At 38.3% G+C, this 18,582-nt stretch overlaps 1 pseudogene; it reads left to right on the top strand.

The window, feature by feature from the left end:
* The first annotated feature begins 5,584 nt into the window (after positions 1-5,584).
* Positions 5,585-17,177, top strand: LOC145819062 (tRNA (guanine-N(7)-)-methyltransferase-like; annotated as a pseudogene).
* The last annotated feature ends 1,405 nt before the right edge of the window (positions 17,178-18,582 follow it).

Consider the following 18,582-nt stretch of genomic DNA (forward strand, 5'->3'; position numbering starts at 1 on the left):
AAGGCATGGTCAACATGAAGCTTAGCTAGGTGCTCCCTCAAGAGGCCAAAAATGGTACATTTCAAGGACAACAAGGAGAGGGGGTGGCCCTCTCCTTCCTAGGACCTCAAGGCACCATCCTCACCTCTGAAATCCCTCAAGATTTCAGTGGTGAGGAGGCCCAAACACCAAGGTCCCGAAGCTCACTCAAAATGGCTCAAAATGCGGCCTCTCAAGGCCTAAGAGGGGTCAAACACCTCCAAACCACAAAACACTCTAAATAAACTATTTAGAGGGCTTAAAAACAGAACTTTTTTATGTTATATACTAAGCACAAAAACAGTTCTAAGATAGAGAAAAATACAATGCAAGAATGGGGAATAAAAAGGCAAAATTGTTACCCTTGAAGACCCTCTTGAACAATGGTGGACCAGCTGCTCCTCCAAGCTCAAAACCACCCAAGAACCTCAAGAACAACCTCTTAGAACCTCAGTAGCTAAGGGAAGGTGAAATACTATGCGTTTGTGTGCAATAGTAAGACACAAACACACTTAAACACACACAAAGGTAAAAAGAGGGAGAGGTATAAAGATAGAATGTGTATGGATCCTAACCCTAGAACTCAAAACCCTAATATGGCTGTCTAAGCTCTCTAATCTAAAACAAGGGAGAGGAGGGCTCTTCTTATAGAGCTTTTTGTCTTGTAAAGCTTACAAGACAAGCTTCTAAAGAGAGAGATCCCTCCATACACGTGTATGGAGGGGAGCCAAATGCAAGACAGCTGTGTCAAAATATCTGCAAAAGCAGCTGCACAGTAGTCGGCCGACCAAAAATGCAATTGACCAAAAAAAGATAGCCGGCCGGCCACCTATAGTGCCGGCTGGCCAAATATTTGGCCGGTGGAAGCAAAACACAGCCGGTGGCCTCAAGCCATGGCCGGTGATGGGTGGGGATGGTCTACAAGCCCTACCTTGCCTCTCAAAGGCAAAACACAAGTGTTTGGTGTCAAACCAAGCACAAAACAGTCAAGTTCGGAGATCATGAGGCAAGGTGCGTAGCCGAGACCTCCGGGAACTCCAAACGAACACAAACAAGGGTAATCACCAAGTGTTCCAATGGTGACGTCCAAGTCTTGAGGACGGTCAAAAATGGGGTGTCTGCAGTCCATTTCGTCCATGTCATCCCTTTCGTCTTCATTCTCATTTTTGTTACTAATATATGTGTGTGTTTGTGTATGTGTGATTTCTACAGATTTGATTTGTACTGATATATATATATATATATATATATGCGCGCGTGTGTGTGTGTGTTTGATTTCTACATATTTGATTTCAACTAATATATATATACAACAAAGCTTTGAACAGGTACTTTCCAAATTATATATGTAGATTTTGGTGCCCACATACATATATATATATATATAGGCATCAAAAGCTTTGAACAAGTACTTTACATATTAATTTAGGATTTTTGTCCAATTTGTGTAGAGAAAAAACAAAATGATATTAGTTATTAAAAAAAAATCTATTTTTATTAACAAAAATCAAACAGAATTTCGTAGATTTGGATTAAATGTCATGGGTTATGGCTTATTCGGGGGTATTAACTCCTTGCTTAATGTGTTTGTCTTTTAAACCAATGTTCTTGTTAAGCCCAAGTTCTCCTCCTAGATATTGCATTTTCTATGATTAGACTGTGATTAACACTCAGATGTAATGGTGTTTGTCAAATTTGTGTAGAGAAAAAAGAAAATGATATTAGTTATTAAAAAAAAATCTATTTTTAAATTGTTTTGTACCTCTAAAAAATAATTATGCATAAATAATCTTGTGGACTATGGATTATTCTTGAATCTTGATGTACTAATTGAGAGCCACAAATGTAGATGGTGTTGTGGGTCCCTCAGGAACAACAATTAACCAAGGGATTGCATATGTGCTGATGTTGGTGGTGTTGGTGCTGTCATACCTCATCCACACCTTCGATGTCCCCTTCAACTTCTAAAGAAACTAACGGCTAGTGGAGTGGGAGCTATATATGCATTAGGAAAGGGGTTTTAAGTAGGTGGCTTGCCTAGGACATGAAATGAGTCTTTGGGTGTAGTGTTCTGTGATGACTGGTTCGAAAGCCGTCTTGTTTCTTTTGAGTTATGTCGGGTAAGGGTTGTTGAAAATTCTTTTTCTTAATATTTTCAGTCGCGTTGTTTTGTTTCCGAGTTTTCACTTGTTCTGGAGGGTGCAAGGTCTCGTCCGGAGTGTCTAGAGTTAAGTTGGGGTTTCTCCGGGTTGAGAGGCCAGAGTTGCACATGTGGGGCCTTGGGCTGCACGTGCGGGAGAGGGGGGGCCACAAGTGTGGGAAGCAGGGAAGAAGGGTGTGCACACTACCTAAAAGGCAGGTGCGGAGGTGGAGGTGGGGGGGTGAGAGCAGCATGTGCAGGGAGGCCGATCCACACGTGCGGGAGATGGCGCCGCACGTGCGGCCAGGCGCGTGTTTTGTCTCGTTTTTCGTGCATTTCAGCTATGTATTGCATTTTTGCCTCCTTTTCTCTCATTGCTGAATATATCACTCTCTCTTTATTTTCTCTCTTTTTTCTCTTATCTCCCTCTACCCAAACCCTCAAAACTTTACATTTCTTTTGATCCCATGGAATCCATTGAGTTTAAATACTAGTTCCTTATACCAAAATGATGAGCCTATCGAGGGCTTCGTTTTGACCGACAGATTCCGACCAAGTTGATTTTTGGGCTTTTCTCCTCTTCTCTCCTTGAGGTAGGGATTTCTTGATCTTTTTCAATGTCTCCTTTATAGATAGACATGTGGTATCTTCTATTGCATAAAAACCATGTTATTACAGAACTTTTTGGAAAATCATAGAGGGTGATCTAAGTGTTGATGTGTAAAGTTGAGATTTGGGAAAATAGTTTGTTGTTGGGTTAATTTGGGGAAAATGGTTTAACATGTTATGGGTAGAAAGAAGTTTAGCCTAATTGTTTTTGTAGTAACGCTCAATAGGTGAAGATTGTGAGATAATAATATTGTGAATCAAAGAAGTTGATTAATGACTTAGTAATTTATTTGTGATTAAATCGAGTCTCATGATTTTTTAACATCTACTTTGTGATTTGGTTGATTATAATTAAATATAACGAATTGCTAATTTGATTCATTGTTAAAAAAGGAGATTTAACCATGCGATTAGGAACTTTGGGTAATATCCTTATTGAGTGGAAATTCAGCGGGCTATGGTTTGTTATCGGTGGGTTGATTTTTTGGTTAAATGAATGAAACGAGTCTCTCTATTATATATATGCATGTACATAAAATTGGTGTATTGCTAATTGGAAATTTTGGAAATTGACATTAGAATGTAGAGACAATTTTAACTCTTTCGTAAATTGAGAAAGAACCTTGGTAAAAGTTGAAAATCCTTGGAATATACCTCATAAGAATTGGATGATTGGATTACTTGGATTTAACATATGTTGTTTAGAGGTTTTGTCCTTGGTCATCGGTGGAGGATGACATTGTGAATGTCGAAATGGTTGTGTGTCTGTAGTACACTCGAATTGTCTATGAATGTTGTGTAATGTGATGGTTTGAAAATGTGTAATGCGTTGAGAATCAGAGGTACCATTACCTTCCAGCTAGTGCCTAGAGAATTGGCAGAGGTATCATTCCCTTCCAGATGGTGTCTAGTAAATTGGCATTTCATTGTGGATAGATGTATCGTTGGCTTACCGTGCTTCAGGCAGGTAGAGCAGAGATTATTTATTATTGTTGTCTCGGTCTGACTGTGTGTGTCTTGTGTCACGATGAGTATGATTTTGTAAGGTTGAATTGTCTTATATGTTGAGTAGATGCGTTCATGTATATTTGGACATGCTAGAGAGTAGTTGAGGGAGTTTCCTACCATGAATTATTTTGTTGAAGGCATCTCATTGAATTTCGAGTTTAAGATTGAAAATGTGATGAACGTGTGGAGACGGACTTTGTTGTATATTGGGTATAAATAATGTGAAGAAAACCGGATTGGGTGAACGTGTTTTGTTTAAAAAAAGAAAAGAAATAAAAAAGATATTATGCGGTGTTTTGTCACAAATGAAAAATATTGTTTTCATGTAATAATTGTTTAAATGGGGAAGTGGGTAATGAAAGCGAACCTTGGTGTTGTCAAAAAAACTGAATGTTTTTGAGAAAAGTATTTATGTAAGCATACTTTGGTTATAAAATTTCACATTATTTATATGGTATGAGATGAGCATTCATGATCGTAGCTATCTGTAAGTTGAGGATCATGTTGAGATCCCTACTGGACTTTATGTTCATTCAACGTTGTTAATCTTTTTCAGGTGAATATCAAGATGTGCTACAAGGTCACAGATCTTCCTTATTTGTTGGTCACAGGGCCTTTTATGTGTAGGAGCAATGCCATTGTTGTAAAGGGTTAAACGCTTCCTCTTGATTTAAATGATGTAAGCCTATGGACAATTTATTTATATATGAATTCATGTTACATTCATTTTATATTCGAATGAGGGAATTTATACTTTTGTATTCCTTGTATATATGATGAGCTTCTGCACACTAACTCTGAAATTGAATCATAACAATGGCTTTGGTAATGGAAATCCGTGTAATAAAAAGTGGGGTGTGACAACTTGGTATCAGAGTGAGTCGGGTTTGAATACTTTGGGTTCGTGGAAAGTTGTTTTTACCATAAGAGGCTTTGCTATGCTTGGTGAGGACGACGCATATAGTTAGGATGAATGTTAGGACTTATATGTTGCATTTATGTGAGCATGGGATTAAGTATCTTGGATAGTACTTGTAGCCAGTGAACTTGCTTTGAGGTCCTCTTGGAAACACGTCTGATCAACGTGGTTTCTAATAGGAACTCTTTGGGAGTTTCGGAACAAGTGGCTATCCTTGTAGACTTGATTCGGTTATGTGCTTAGATGTTTATTTGTTTATATGCTTTGAGAATTTTATGTGTTGGGAGTTAAGTGTGCCTTGTTGCTTAGTAGTGGTGAGTATGTGTTTCAGGGAGATTATTGCATTGTGCACTAAGGTTGATTTTGTTTTGGGATTTTATAGGTTGTCTACATGAGGGAATAGAGGATGGATGGGTAGTAGGGGTGTCAGTATGGGCATGGTTGTTCCCCTAGCACCTGTCGTTACAACATTGGTTGTCGGCGAGGAAGTTGCACGTGAGGTTGTGAGAGTAGTGCAAGACGCTCTATCTCGCAATGAGGGGGACAACGAATGTATCCTCAAGCTTACTAAGGAGTTTCTTCGCTCCAATCCACCAGGGTTTTTAGGGGAGGCAAAACCGCTGGAGGGGGAGGGTTGGTTGGAACAGATTACCAAGACTCTTGATATGCTCAGAGTCAAGGATGAGGGGTTGAGGGTTTCTTTAGCGACCTTTCAATTGAAAGGAGATGCAAATTATTGGTGGAAGTGTATGAAGGACATTGTAGATGCCACATGGGTTGCGTTTACCGAGGCCTTCTTGGCCAAATTTTTCCCTCCTTCTGCTCGGGTATGGTTGAGGGAATAGTTTGTTAAGTTATGCCAGGATGCTACTCCTTCGGCTCAGTTTGAGATGAGGTTCACTAGTTTGTTGAGGTTTGCTCCAGAGTTGGTGGCAACAGAGGAGCGCTGTTGTTACGAGTTTGAGAGGCGGTTACGTGACGATATCCGAGAGAAAATGGTTGGATCTATGTGGAAGAATTATTTTGTTTTAGTTGAGGCGGCGGCCCATGTGAAGGCTATGGTTAGCAGTGTTGGTCGAGTTAGAAAGGATGCCACTTCGGTAACTCCTACGGTTCATAAGCACTCTAGGCTTAATAAGAGGTGGAGGCGAGCGCATGCTCACTCCCAAACTCATACCTTGTCTTCGTCGGGGGTTTCAAGCTCATTCGTTGGAGAATCCAGTGAGGTCAGGGCTCCAAATCAGGTTCAAAGTTGGGAGGCTGTTGTTTATTTTACTTGTGGTCTGCAGGGCTATGTTAGACGTTTGCCCTTTGTGTGTAAATTCTTCGGGTGTTTCAGAATCTAGTCGGACCCTGTCCCATTAGTCCAGTCGGGGACGTTATCGGTATCAAACCCGAAGAGGCCAGGCTTCGAAAGCCTCGTGAGGGTCAACTTTTAAACCAGTGCGGTAGTATCACCTTTGAGAGGGACTTTTGTTCTAGAGATCTATGTTGTAAATTGTGAAGCTTTTGTTATTGATCGGTGTGCTGTAGGACATTAAGACACCGCGGTTATGTGTTGTACGTGTATATGTATTGTTGTTTGTTTAACCTTGTGTGTTAAGCGTGCAATGAATCTTGAACTATCTTTTATGTATATGTGATGAATAGTGTTAATGGGATCAATGATCCTAGTATTGTGGTATAACAGGTGTTGAATTTTGTGATGGTCATGTGATGGCCTTGATTCTTAATTAGTTTGGAAATTGTTTGTGGAAAATGAGAAGTCTGTGGAAATTTTGTGACTGGCGTAGTGTTAGGATGAGGGCCAAAATTTTTAAAGCTTTTATTGTATAAGATTAAGGAAATGTGAGATCTTAGAGTTTTGTGAAGATTGGGGAAGTGATGTAGGAATGTCTAAGGGAGTGTGAGATTTACACCTCGAGTAGTGAGAATAGTGTTTGCGTGTGTTGCTTAGTGTTTTGAATTGTTGATTAGTGAGTTCGCTGTAGTCCTATCGTTAGGGAGTAGGGTAGTGTTGTACCATGGTTAGTTATGAGTTGGTAATTATATGTCGGTGGAATAAGTTTGTCGTGTTGTTAGGTTTTGGGTGGAGTTTTTAGTGGGAAAGGAATTTCATGGGTAGATGCTCGAAATATTACTAGAGTGATGAATGGTTTGTGTTCTCAAGTTATGAGTGTACCATTGGTGAGAATTGTCTTGTGTGACCAGGATCATGTGATCGCTTTTAACCTATTCAGTCTTGTATTGAAATATGATAGCGCGTTTGCCACCTAGGCATATGAGTGGAAATTTCTTTGGGAACAATAATGGAGTAGTTTGTTTGGGGAAGCCGAGAAGACCCTGAAAGTATGTGGAATGGTGTTTGGAAACCTGTCTCTAGGTAAACAGAGCGGGAGTGGAATGTAGATGTTTGAGTACCAGGAGCGAAAATTCTTGGGTGATTAGTTAAGTTGATCGGTATCAAGGTGAGTGACAAATAGTCACTTTAGAATGGTTTGGTGTGAGTTGTGAGGTGGGATTTTTGAAAATTTAGCGTGCGTTTTGCTATGAGGCGGTGTAATACCATGGGTTATGTTGGGGGCGTTGGACCTTGCATGTGTGTGTAGTTGTCGATGTGCGCTTCCCAATGTAAGTTTTCGAAACTCAAGAGTTGGGGTGAAGTGTTAGCTTCTTGGTTGGGAGCACTAGAAAGCCTTTGTGTATTGATGGTCTTTTGGTTAGTGTTTGAGTTGGTATGGAACTTTCGAAGTTTGGAAAAGCCATCCGTGTAGTAATTGTCTTTTAGCATCGTGCTTAATTCTAATTGTTGTTGTTATGGAAACGTAATTGTCGCATTTTGAAGTTACTGTAAGTGTAAATGATGTGATTGGGTGATGGTCAAGATTCACTAGTTATTTGTTGAGAAGATAAATTGATAAGTGATTGTTAGTTTTTTTGAAAACTTTCATGACATTTCTATTTTAACTAAAACCCTTGGGGTGAGATTTTAAGATTTGTTTTGGGAAAATGTTTACAAAATAAATGGGTTTTACTCTAAGTTTATGACATGAATTTTTTGTTGAAAAAGGTATGAAATTAAGTAAATTTTGAGAAAAGGTATAAATGAGAAAAAGAGTTTCATTGAAGAGGTTATGAGTAATCCTTGTTGTAACTTGTTAAGTGCTCATTTTGTTGCCTTGTGTGGATGATAAATTGCATAGTAGTAATAATGAACATGACCGGGTGAAAATTGCGTGGTTGTAGTATTTGGTGCTGATGGCACAATAATTATCTCGTTAATTATTATTGTGGAAACGTTATGTTATGTTGGTTGTGGCATCACCATGTGAGTGATGGGCGTTATTAGGTGACGGTAGAGACTCACCGATTGTTATATGAAATTGAAAATAAATAAAATTTGGGTTTTGCTTGAAAGGCAAAAAATGTATTTTGACTTGTGATTGGTGTGAGTTTTGAACACCATTGAGGAAATGTTTTACATGTAAAGAAAAGATTTTTACCAAGAATTGAGAAAAATGATGATTTTTTTTTTGGGATGAGTTGTTAGTTATTATATCCTTATGGTTGGGATGATGTAACCACTTTATTTGTATTGCTAAATCTTGGAATCGTATGTTTAGTTTTGTGGATCGATTGGAGTGGTAAGCACTTGTTGGGCCGCAGTCTTGCCTTGGGTCGGGTTTGGTTGTAATCCTTTCCTTTTGAGTGAGTTAACCACGGATCTTGGAGTGAGAAATTTTTTATGTTGGAGTGTTAAGCGTTCGGGATGGTTTGGGCATGTGATGGTGGATGCCCTGGGTGTGCTCATTGTTGTCGTGGTCGTCGTTGTTCTTGCCTCATAGGCCCAGCGAGCGGTATGAGTCGAGGAGACGTCCTTAATCTCTTCCTTGTGTCCTTAGAGCCCCGGGATGTCAGGCCCAGAGTCAGGAAGGTATCCCAAGTTTGGTTGTAGCCGGGAGTTGGTGTTGTGTTTCCTTGGTTGGTTGGGAGGTCTTCCTTTGTACCATGTTTTCTTCTTGAGGTGTTAACTTTTATTTTAGGCCTTGTTTAATTTCGGGGATGAAATTTCCTATGTTGGGGAGGTTGTGATGACCAGTTCGAAAGCCGTCCTGTTTCTTTTGAGTTATGTTGGGTAAGTGTCGTTGAAAATTCTTTTTCTTAATATTTTCGGTTGCGTTGTTTTGTTTCCAAGTTTTCACTTGTTCTGGAGGGTGCGAGGTCGGGTCTGGAGTGTCTGGAGTTGAGCTGGGGTTTTTCCGGGCTGAGATGCCAGAGTCGCATGTGTGGGGCCTTGGGCGGCACATGCAGGGGATAAGGCCGCACGTGCGGAAAGCAGGGAGAAGGGTGTGCACACTGCCTAAAAGGTAGGTGTGGAGGTGGAGGTGTGGGGGAGACTGGACATGCGGGGGTGAGAGCAGCACGTGCGGGGAGGCCGCTCCACACATGCGGGAGAGGGTGCCGCACGTTCGGCCAGGCGTGTGTTTTGTCTTGTTTTTTGTGCATTTCAGCTATGAATTGCACTTTTGCCTCTTTTTCTTTCATTGCTGAATATATCACTCTCTCTCTGTTCTCTCTCTTTTTTCTCTTATCTCTCTTTACCCAAACCCTCAAAACTCTACATTTCTTTTGATCCCATGAAATCCATTGAGTTTAAATACTAGTTTCTTATACCAAAATGATGAGCATGTCGAGGGCTTCGTTTTGACCGACGGATTCCGACGAAGTTGATTTTTGGGCTTTTCTCCTCTTCTCTCCTTGAGGTAGGGATTTCTTGATCTTTTTCAATGTCTCCTTTATAAATAGACATATGGTATCTTCTATTGCATAAAAACCATGTTATTATAGAACTTTTTGGAAAATCATAGAGGGGGATCTAAGTGTTGATGTGTAAAGTTGAGATTTCGGAAAATAGTTTGTTGTTGGGTTAATTTGGGGAAAATGGTTTAACATGTTATGGGTAGAAAGAAGTTTAGCCTAATTGTTTTTGTAGTAATGCTCAATGGGTGAAGATTGTGAGATAATAATATTGTGAATCAAAGAAGTTGATTAATGACTTAGTAATTTATTTGTGATTAAATCGAGTCTCATGATTTTTTAACATCTCCTTTGTGATTTGGTTGATTATAATTAAATATTACGAATTGTTAATTTGATTCATTGTTAAAAAAGGGGATTTAACCATGAGATTAGGAACTTTGGGTAATATCCTTGTTGAGTTGAAATTCAGCGGGCTATAGTTTGTCATCGGTGGGTTGAGTTTTTGGTTAAATGAATGAAACGAGTCTCTTTATTATATATATGCATGTACATAAAATTGGTGTATTGTTAATTGGAAATTTTGGAAATTGACATTAGAATGTAGAGACAATTTTAACTCTTTCGTAAATTGAGAAAGAACCTTGGTAAAAGTTGAAAATCCTTGGAATATTGTCATTGTTGTTATACTAAATACCTCATAAGAATTGGAGGATTGGATTACTTGGATTTAACATATGTTGTTTAGAGGTTTTGTCCTTGGTCATCAGTGGAGAATGACATTGTGAATGTCGAAATGGATGTGTGTCTGTAGTACACTCGAGTTGTCTATGAATGTTGTATAATGTGATGGTTGGAAAATGTGTAATGCACTGAGAATCAGAGGTACCATTACCTTCTAGCTGGCACATGGAGAATTGGCAGAGGTACCATTGCCTTCCAGCTGGTGTCTGGTAAATTGGCATTTCATTGTGGATAGATGTATCGTTGGCTTACCGTGCTTCAGGCAGGTAGAGCAGAGATTATTTATTATTGTTGTCTCAGTTTGACCGTGTGTGTCTTGTGTTACGATGACTATGATTTTGTAAGGTTGAATTGTCTTATATGTTGAGTAGTTGTGTTCATGTATATTTGGACATGCTAGAGAGTAGTTGAGGGAGTTTCCTACCATGAATTATTTTGTTGAAGGCATCTCGTTGAATTTCGAGTTTAAGATTGAAAATGTGATGAACTTGTGGAGACGGAGTTTGTTGTATATTGGGTATAAATAATGTGAAGAAAATCGGATTGGGTGAACGTGTTTTTTTTTTTAGAAAAAAAAGAAATAAAATGGATATTATGTGGTGTTTTGTCACAAATGGAAAATATGGTTTTCATGTAATAATTGTCTAAATGGGGAAGTGGGTAATGAAAGCGAACCTTGGTGTTGTCGAATAAACTGAATGTTTTTGAGAAAAGTATTTATGTAAGTACACTTTGGTTATAAAATGTCACATTATTTATATGGTATGAGATGAGCATTCATGATCATAGCTATCTGTAAGTTGTTATTGTCGAGGACCATGTTGAGATCCCTACTAGACTTTATGTTCATCCCACGTTGTTAATCTTTTTCAGGTGAATATCAAGATGTGCTACAAGGTCACGGATCTTCTTTATTTGTTGGCCACGTGGCCTTTTATGTGTTGGCGGAATGCCATTGATGTAAAGGGTTAAACCTTTCCTCTTGATTTAAATGATGTAAGCCTACGGGCAATTTATTTAGATATGAATTCATGTTGCATTCATTTTTTGTTCGAATGAGGGAATTTATACTTATGTATTCCTTGTATATATAATGAGCTTCTGTACACTAACTCTAAAATTAAATCATAACAATGGCTTTGGTAATGGAAATCTGTGTAATAAACAGTCGGGTGTGACAATTTTGGTGTGACAACTTCTGTACACCAAAATTGTTTGATTTTGTGAATTGAATGGTTGAGTATGTTCCCAGAGTTGTGACCAGCTAAATTACAGCCGCCATGTCAAGCCTTATTGTCGTGCTTGAAGTAAGGGTTTAAGTTGCAGTTATAGAAACATCTCCTGGGTAACCTGTTTTTGGGAGCAACAACATAGTTAATTTTGTATGTGTGTATGTGTATGTGTGTGTGTGTGTGTGTGTGTGTGTGTGAGAGAGAGAGAGAGAGAGAGAGAGAGTCAACAACAAACATGACGTTTCTTTGCTAAATGAAACAAAAGTATATATTTTCTTCCATTTATCATCACCATTTCAAAAATACCCATTTCAAAAATCAATAACAGAAGATGTCTAGTACAAAAACTTACAAGGAGTAAAATTAACTTTGACGGCAAAAGCGTCAATCAAAATTGGAAGCGAATCTTCCAAACACTAACAGGCTTTATGAGAACATTGAGAAGCCTTTGTTAACAATATCCGGCTATAATTTTCTTTATTTTAGACAACAGAGCTGCTTTAAACTTCACATCTGCATCCCATAATTATTTTTTTGGTTTTTTTCCCTATCTTGTAAATTATGAGTTGTTGCAGCTATGCAGTTTTTGTCACGCCCCACTTTTTATTACTCGAAATCATTACCAAATTCATTAGTTTAATTCAATATTAGAGATGACATGCGGAAAAACTCTTTAGTTCAACAAATGGAAATAAATAACGATTCTCTCATTCGTATGCAAATTATATACAACATGAGCACACTAAATAAATTGCCCTTGGGCTTACATCATTAAAAAGTCAAGAAGAAGGGTATAACCCTTTTACATAAATGGCATTCCGCCAACACAAAAGAGGCCCCGTGGCCAACAAATAAGAAGATCCAAAACCTTGTAGCACATCCTGGCTATCACCTGAAAAAGATTCAACAACGTGGGATGAACATATAGTCTAGTAGGGATCTCAACATGATCCCCAACAATAACAACTTGCAGATAGCTATGATCATGAATGTTCAATCTCATACTAGAATAGTAATGTGGCAGTTTATACAAAATATACATAAGTATGAACTTTTCTCGAAAACAGCCATTTCATTCAACGCTATAAGCGGTTCACCTTTCTTTCCTTTTCATTACCCATTTTTCCAAACTTTCATGACTATAACAGTTTTAGAAAAAAACAATTTCACCAAGCCCATTACTCTTCCCCCATTTTCCGTACATACAACAAAATGACCTTTTTTGAAAACATGTTCACAAATACCCCATTTTCCTTTACACTTTCCAAAATCTCAAAATGGCATTTTGGTTTGTTCCCAATACATTCATATCAATACATGCATGCCTTAAATAAAAGGGAAATAACAAATCATCAACATGTATATAATCCACAAATGAGGCAGCTCGGCCTTTCAAAACTGTAACCATCGCAACCCATAACATACTCAGATACACTGACAATAACAATTAAAACTCTGCTCTACCGGCTATATGCACAGCAAGCTAAGGATACGCCAAAGCGATAAAAGACTAGCCAAATTCTCCAGACACAAGCTGGAAGGTAATGGTACCTCGTCCACATTCTCTAGTCACAAGCTGGAAGGTAATGGTACTTCGTCCAAGTTCTCCAGGTGCTAGCTGGAAGGTAATGGTACCTCTGATTTTAAGCGCGGTATATAACACCAATTACCTCAACATAACAAAGCATAAATAACAAGTGTAATACATACACATAAACTATTCAATAATGTTTAACCAACACAAGTGTAACGCATACATCACAATTCAACACAACAATGTCATCCTCCACCGATGACCAAGGACAAAACCTCTAGATGCATGTATTCAGTACACCTAATAAAAGAGACTCAACTCTCAAGCAAACCTTAAACCCAACAACGACACTAGTACGATAGGTAAGGATAAAACCCCCAAATGTGTATATTCAACACTCATGATACAATAGTTCAATTCTCAAATTTATTTCCGAGACTCACATAGAGTTAACATTTCATTTATCATTTTCAAGATCAACTTTCATAATTTTTTTCAAGTCAACATGTTCCATCGCTTATTCCAAAAACACTTTTCCCTTTTCACAAAACCAATTACATTCTCTTCATTTTACAAAATCAATTCCATGGATAATAAGCCATAACCCAACTTGATTCAATACGTTCATTTCAAAATAACCCCAATACCATAATTAATCCCTTAACTGTTAACACCTTCTACACAACTCATATTAACAATAGAAATTTACCAACATTGTTCAACCATAAACCCTTTTTATTTTACCAAATCAAAACATAGTTTAGGGCTTTCTCTTCTTTCAACAATAACATGCTAATTTTACTCTCTAATTAGTCCAAACCACAGTCAATGATAACAAAACCATTCTCAAACAACCAACCCTAGGTTCCCCTCATGATTTTCAAACAAATCCAACACGGATATGATTTTCATGCAATACAAAACTACCACATGTCTATCTATAGACGGAGTATTGAAAAAGAACAAAGAAATCCCTACCTCAAATGGAGAGACCAAATGGAGAAGATGAAGGATTTCGAAGGTGCTCCAAACCCAATAATTTTCGAATCAAAATGAAGAGCAAGCCATCCCTTCCTCTTCCTCCCTTATGAAAATGCTTACTCTCACTCTAAACACTCTTAATCTAAACTCAAAATCTAAAAAAAACAAAAGGAGAGAGATATAGGAAGAATCATAGAAGTTGAGAGGTGAGCTCAATTTATAGGCAACCTTGATGTAGTTGGTATTGAAAGGTTGTTATTAAAGCCCATTAATTGGAAAATGAAAGGACAAGTTAGAATTAAATGAACACTAATTGAAATTAAATGAACACTAGACACTAATTGATATTAAATGAACACTAACACTAATTGATATTAAATGAACACTAACTAGAATTAAATGAACACTAACTAGAATTAAATGAACACTAGTTGGAATATGAATAGACACTAGTTGGAATATGAAAAGACACTAGTTGACATTAAATGGACACTAACCCTTGGTTTCCAAACACAACCAACCTGTTTCAAACCTGCCCAACACGACCCAAGACTCATATACAAAGAGTAAAGGATGGAAATGGAAATAAGACAACAACACATCCACGGAACCGAGTCCGGAATACAATTAAACAATGAAGGGAAAATCGGGATCGCTATAGTTTTGAGAAAAGAAGATGCTGGAGAACGTTTTTATCGGGAACGAGCTCACAACAATCTACTAAGTGACTCCCACTTCGTTGTGCCTATCTCTCTTTTCCATGTCGACTATTCCCTCCATTTCCCTCAACTATTTTCGTCATCCGATCAAGTTGACAATTCCAAGAAGATCCAATTTGCAGATATCGGTTGTGGGTTTGGAGGACTCCTAATTAGTCTTTCAACCCTATTTCCTGATACCCTGATGATTGGGATGGAGCTTAGGGACAAAGTGACGGGGTATGTCAAGGAATAGGTTTTGTGACATTATGTTTTTGGGTCCACTCGAGCGGGGGAATTCGTCGCTCGAGCATGGATTTCGTTGCTCCCAGCACGTTGTTGCATTTCAGGCGTGTCACGCTCGAGCGTGGGATGTCACGCTCGAGCGTGAAATGTTGGCATCCAGTAATTACACTGTAGCACTGTAAAACTCTAAGACTCTTCTTTCTCCGCTCGAACGGGGAAGTTGTCGCACGAGCAAGCCTTCTTGATCGTGTCTGGACGCTCGAGCGTGGGAAGTCACGCTCGAGCGGGGAATGCGTTAGCAGTTTTTTTTAAACCCGGTGATTCTAGATCTTTCTCTTATTTTCTTTGGTTCAAACTTCATCTTCTTCCTCTCCTCCCTTGAAACCCTAGATCTCCATCATCAAATACCTTCCTTATCATCAAAATCCACCCAAATCCATTGGTTAGGGGCAAAGAACACTTGAAGACTTGCACTATCTTCCGATTGGATTGAGAAGTCGCGATAGAATCGTGAAAGAGCTTGGGTTTTGGGCTTGATATTGAGGTAGGGATACTTCTATCTTTGTATTTCTTCTTTGTTGAAGGGATTTTATGGCAATGTGTGTGAGGTGTTGATTAATTTGGGGATTTTATTGGTTAAAACCATTACTTCTCACATCTAAGCTCTTGTGTGTAATTTGTTTGAAATTTCTCAATTCTTTTTTTAAATATGAGTGTGAATGTTGTTAAAACTTAGATTGATGACAAAAGGGAGAAAACCCCCAAAAATTGATAAAACCCTAAGTTTCAAATCAAGCAGGAATTACTAAGATATAATGAAAGCTTCTTTAATTTATGGAATTTGATGAATAATGGAGTGATGAAATGTGGGCATTGAAGGGATTAAGGAAAGGGCAACTTAAATGCAATTGTTTATTGAGTCTTATGTGATGGTTAACTATGATAATGTTTGATGTTACATTGTGAAATTGAAATGTGACCGAATTGTTGTGAATGCATGAGTCCATGTGTGAGTTGGTGACGTCTAAGGGTGGTGTTGTGTTGGTACCCGTGCGGGGAGTTTTAAAAAGGTGCCCAAATGCCCTGTCTAGGCTTATCACTGGACGAATATGGGAAAATATATTTGGGTATCCACACAGTCCCGCCGTATAGTAGCCGGCAAAAGTGGAAAAGCGGATGATTTTCTTAGGGTGCCCACTTCCCGCCGCATAGTAGCCTACTAATGTGGGGGTTGTCTTCAAAAAGTATAGGGTTGTTTTCATTTGTATCCATGTTGAGAAATGTGTGGTTTGATTTCCATAATTGTGCATACTAAATTGTTGAGCATGTTGATACAAGTTACACAAGTCTCATTGTATTTTGTATTTCCTTATGAATTGTTAATGATCTATAATGGAAGCAAAATTCACTATAGTGTTTTATCACATGGATGCCATAATCTTGTCCAGAAGATTAGATACCTAGATAAATGTATTCCTACTGGGCATATAGCTCAACCCTGATTTGTTTTTCAGGAATCGAAGAAGGTCGACCTCATTGAAGGATTGGCGCAAGCACCGACCTTATTTTCTTTTGGGGAGCTAATTGAAGTTAAGGGCTTTTAATTGTTTTACATTTTCTTTTTTTTGGGATTTATGTAACATAACTATCTTTTGTGTTCATAATGTTGTACGCCCAAGGGGCTTATGTTTTGTTAAGTTATCCAGCTCACCGAACTGAGAGAAGACTTTGTACATCATGGGAAGGTCCTATATAAAGTGGAGACACACAACTTTTAGTTCAATGGGAAAGATGACCTTTTGGGGATTTTATGATCATTTTATTAGTGTGTATAACAGGGTGTATTTGCAGGGTGTTACAGGTTTTAGCTTTAAGGGTAGCACATCCTAGTCAGTACTCTAATGCATCAATGGTTAGAACTAATTCCATGAAATACATTCCGAATTTCTTTGAGAAAAGACAGTTATCGAATATGTTTTTCCTATTCCCTGATCTACACTTTAAAAAGAAGAATCATCGACATCGTGTGATCAGTCCACATTTGCTAGATGAATATACTAATGTTCTTGGAGTTGACGAGATTATATATACGATTACGGATGTGGAAGAACTTTGGGAGTGGATGAAGACTTGTTTGGAGGGGCACCCTATGTTTGAAGCTCTTACAGATGAAGAACTTGAAGTTGATCCGGTTGTGAAGCTCTTGAGTACTGAGGAAGGACAGAAGGTTGCGCGGAATGGGGGACAAACTTTCCAAGCAATTTTTAGACGCATCGTGATGTCTGTTTGATATGAGTAACACCATACCAAAAAAAATAAAAAATAAATAACATACAGAATCTTCATCCAGAATGATATAGCAGTTTTAGGTCCTCTCATTTTAACATTGAAAAAGCCCATCAGAATGGCTTCTATTTCCAAGAATGCCCTTGCCACTGCATCTTTCAAATTAATTTTGTATAACAATTTTGTTTGTGGATCATTTTCCCTTTGATTTTGATAGATACAAGATAGAAACTATTATGTACAATTAGGGGTGGGCAACAGTTTATTCGACCCGCAAAACCCTCCCAACTCACATAGAAATAGGTGGTTTAGCAGACACAATGCAGACGAATGCAGTTTGGAATATGACATGTTTGTGGGTTGCGGGTTTAACCTGCACCCGCAAGAACTTGCTTGTACTTTTCTTTTTTTTTTAATCTTAACCGTTGATTTTATTCATATATCCTACCTGGATATTTTTGCCCAAAACAAAATACCAAACCCTAATCTACGTAGCCTCTTTTCTCTCTCTCTCTCTCTCTCTCTCTCTCTCTCTCGTTCTTTTATCTCTCTCTTTCTCTCTCTGGGTACCGAGTCGACTGATCGACCTTTGACGATCGGTGACCTTCTTCGGCTTGGTGGTGACCTTCTTCGGCTCGGTGGTGACCTTCGCAAGATCGACCTTCGATGATCGGTGACCTTCTTCGGCAAGATCGACTTTCGACCATCTCTCTCTCTCTCTTTCTCTCTCTCTCTCACAGTGACCTTCGGCGATCGACATTAGCCGTGTAAGTTTGAATCGATGTTTAGCTCCTTTTTTGGGTTGAGACATGCTCTTGGGTATTCTTGTATTTGAGAGAAATATTGTTTCACAAAGATGATGCTCTGTGAGACATGCTCTGTGAAGATGATGTTATAAAATGCATACCATATATGCACCCTTTTTGGGTGCACATAAGCATCTCACATCTATTACAAATCCAAACACAAGTCTTAGTCTCACTTGACTGGGAAGAAATTTCTGTGCCACTTTTCTTCTTTCTTTCTTTTTTATTTTTCTTAATTTTTAATTTTTAAATTTCTTCTTTTTGAGGAATATTATATTATTTACAACACAAATTTCTCTGTCACTTTGTTTATCTATTAGTCAAGTGATGAAATTTCTATGCACTAATATGTATGAAGTAGGTGTTTTTCTCGTCACTTGATTGGGAGGAACTCTCATTGCAGTTTCTATTTGCTTTCTACAGTCTCTATTGACCTTGACCCTCTTTATCTTTGAACTTGCTCTAGTATTACATTTGCTAATAGTATTATATCAACTGAAACTGAATAAATACTGATCATATTGTTTCATAACTGAACTTGTCACGAATGAAGTGTGATTTGGAATTTTAAATTCCTTAATGAATATGGAATTCTATTTACCA

Source organism: Camellia sinensis, chromosome 2 (genome assembly GCF_055761805.1).
Source record: "Camellia sinensis isolate YWXY chromosome 2, ASM5576180v1, whole genome shotgun sequence".
Lineage (NCBI taxonomy): Eukaryota > Viridiplantae > Streptophyta > Magnoliopsida > Ericales > Theaceae > Camellia > Camellia sinensis.